Here is a 3,756-nt window from a genome sequence, read left to right as displayed (position 1 = left end):
TACCAGCAAGAAAAAGAAACAGAGCAACTGCAATGGAAGCTTAATTACAGGAGTTCCTGCTTACAGTCAATTTTGAAACTGTGTAGGTCCACGTTTATGGGGAAGCAAAATGAAAGCTCTCATTCTGCTTCCCATTACTTTGTAATGTGAAAATTGGAAAATCAGTTATACCAAGACTGTGCTTCTAACACACAGAGGGCCCTTGGGGGGAAATAACTTACAGCTTGAATGGCAAAGCATTCTGTTCACACATATGTGGTTGAATGGAACGGGGCTTACATTGGCAGACTGCTTTTAAGGATTGGGCTGTAAAATATAAGAGGTTTAATGATGATTTGTATTTATAAAACACCTGTGCACTGTGATAATCACAAGGATGTGAACAACAGCGCAATTAAAAAGCTCTAAAAAGTATAAAAACACTTAACGGGAAAAGAGTATTTATTAAGACAGGATATAGGTGATCAATTTAATGGCATCACTTGGGTGTGTAATTTTTGTTTAATTTTATTCTGTGTGCCCACCCCCCTATCCCCACCAGTGGGGTTTGTAACTATTCTGTAGCAGCTATTGCATATTGATTATTCATAGTGAGGAACTGTTAATGTAAGCAGATTCATAGAGCTTTTGTTCTGTAATTGGATGATTGAACAGGAGAACTGCAACCTGAAATTGAGGAACAGTGAAATGATAAACTACTCAGTAACGATATAAAAAGATCACGCATGCTTCTGTTCATAGCAGCTTTGGGACTCACAAAATGTGGGATAAAAAATGAGGGATGGTGTGTGGAAGCTGCTGAAATGCTCAAAGGAGACAGATAATATGATCATTGGAAAAACACTAAGCTTGCTACTTTGACTTGCAACTTGCAAGGGATTTTTACGATCTATTGCTGTCCCTTGGGTAGACTAAACAGTCCACTTCTACCATATTGTTTTCTGGGGCTGGCGTCAGCCTGCGACACCCATGGACAATTTCCAAGGCCCTGCATCCTGGGAAGGCCCACTCCTATACCTGCTCTGGTCACTCCACATGGTGTAGCTTAGAGCCACCATTTTAATTTCCCACAGTGCCCTGCCTTAGAGTCACCCTGGGGCATTGTGGGAAATATAAAAGGTGGCTCCAAACCACCAAGCGCTGCTGCTACTGCTTCTGCCAGGTAAGACCACCAGGTAAGCCTGTTGGGGCCTAAAGATATAGGCAGGAGCCACCGGGGGCATTTTACTGACAGACTTTGAGCCATCCCTTCCTGGGTCCTCTTCACACCTCCATTACTACAGAAGGACTGAGAGGCTGCTTTGCCTGCAATCAAAAAACATAACCTTGAATGGTGATCCAGATATCCACATACCAGTGGAAAAATCCAGATTCTCACCATGCAATTTGTTCCATTGCATTTGTGAGTGTTCCTCTCTGTTTCTAGGAGCTGCTGGAAACATGAAACGGATCCCAATTTTCCTGTCCCTGTCCTGTCTCTCATCCTTCTCTGTCTTATCACCATTCAAGCCAGTTGTCTGTCTTCCATATCCAGCCTTCTAGCCCTGCGTTGCCTGGCATATTGATACATGTGATCCCTCTAGTCCATGCTTCCATTATAAGTTGGTGCCCTCCAGATACTGCTGGACTCCAAATCCCATCAGTCCCTGCTGATGATAGGAGTTGCCTTCCACCCCTGATGTAGGCTGTGGCCAATAGCAGGCTATTGTCCTCCACCCCCACACCCTTCTATACCTTCTTTGCTTTCACAAACTGCAAAATCAATTCCAGGGCATAGTCTGAAAACATGGTCTGGAGGCAATGATACAGCCACCTTACTGAAGCTAAGCAGGTCTGCGTTTGACCAGTGCTTAGATGGGAGGCCCCATGAGAACTCTGTGGATGCTGCCTTCAGTCCCATCATGGAAGACAGGTGATGTGCCCTAAGTAAATGACTAGTAACAAACTTTTCAAATTGCTGCCTTCCGTGCCCAGAGCCAGCGTTTCACCTACTGAACTTGGGTACAGGCAAAAATGAGCAACCCCTACAAGGTAAAACATGAGTTACAGCAATCACAACATCTTAAGAATTAGGAAGGCCAACAATTAGATATAAAGCAGAATGTATACAGTTAAGCCTACAACAGAGAGGCTGGAAAGGAAAAATAGCAGCCACAGAGATCATAAAGCACATCAGTAATAAAACAGATATAAAAAGGGGCAAGAACCTTTTTGGGGCATAGCAGTGCCATATAATAACGATGTCATCCATCTAGGAGACTATTGCAAGCACATCTTTGCAGACCCAAGGGCTCATTTGTTTATTGCGCTGTTACTGCTAAGGGTGAAGCAAATTAGCAATACATATTAAAATCAAATGATCCCACTTCTCTGTGTGTGGAAAGTGTGCAGATTTATTAAACTGCTTAGGCTGTATAGTCTACTCGAATAAAGTTAAAAGTCTACTGAATGCTCCCCTGTCCACCAGGAGCATGCATTTCTTTTCATGAGATCTGATGATTTTTAAAGTTGTGTATGTGTATATTGAGTTGACCAACTTATAGTAATACTTGTTGCTACTTAAGGGAAAGATGATTTTACTCCTTTTGATTGGCCTGGATTTGACCAATCCTAACAAGATTACTGAATCTGATTTTTTTTTATTTTTACATAAAAGCATTAAGTTGCTCAAATATGACCCTATGCTGGATACTTTTCAAGTTCCCAACCTGACGGTTGTTATCAGATCAGGAAGTGTCTTATAACTCTGGTTGTTTCTTGTCCCCACCTGCCAGCTGCATGCCTGCCTGTCTTCTGTTGCTCTGCCTACCTCTTCCCTTCCCAGCTTCCCAGCACCTCTATTCCCCTGCCCATCATCCTGCCTATCTGTATCTTCATTCCAGTTACCATTTGGGCAGACTTCCCTTGGTTGCACATGCACCACGCACTTAAAGCATATTCCCACCTCCAAAGAATCTTGGGAACTGCAGTTTCCTCCTCAAAGAATGACAGTTCCCAGTCTCCTTAAACTACTGTTTCCAGGAATATTTTTTTTGAGGGGAAATTGCACTATAAATGTGCTTTGTGCACACAAATGTATGGTGTGCACACAGACCTGGGGGGATGTATTTTCAATGTACAGTGTGTAAACAGCTCTGTTTGAAATTGATTCTGTCTCTGCATTGACCCTTCTATATGGATCTGCCCAGTACAACTCCGTTATTGCATTCTCTGCTCCTTCTAGCTCCGTGCTGAGCTGACTCACCCCTACGGGTAATTGGGCATGGCAAAATGGCTTTAGCCATAGCGAGGGATGGGAAAAAAATCTGCCCATTTCCATTCCCCCACTTTTGCATTTTTGACAATCTTAAATTCAGTTCTTCAAATTTCTGCAGCAATTTGTGATTACCATATTCATCATGGAAATCCTTCAGCAAATTAGAGAATTTATCCCAGTACTCATTTCTTTTCAAGCAGTTTCTCATAATGCATTTTTGTATGTTATTTCCATGATATGGTAAAAAATTCCACAGTTTAACTACGCACCTTGTGAAGAAGTGCTGCCTTTTCTCTGCTCTGATCTCCCACCATTTAGCTTCATCCGATGACTCCTATTTTAGTATTGTGAGAGGAGAAAATATTCTGCTTTCTTCACACCATAATTTTATACACCTTTGTCATGCAAGTCTTCATGAAGGTTGTGTAGTACTCATGCATTCATATATCTTTATAGAGTATTAGCTTCAAGTATTCAAGTATTCACCTGCTTCAAGTGCC

This window comes from Podarcis raffonei, chromosome 1, assembly GCF_027172205.1.
Source record: "Podarcis raffonei isolate rPodRaf1 chromosome 1, rPodRaf1.pri, whole genome shotgun sequence".
NCBI classification, from domain to species: Eukaryota; Metazoa; Chordata; class Lepidosauria; order Squamata; family Lacertidae; genus Podarcis; species Podarcis raffonei.
The sequence above is the reverse complement of the archived record's forward strand: the minus strand, read 5'-3'. Positions refer to the sequence as shown.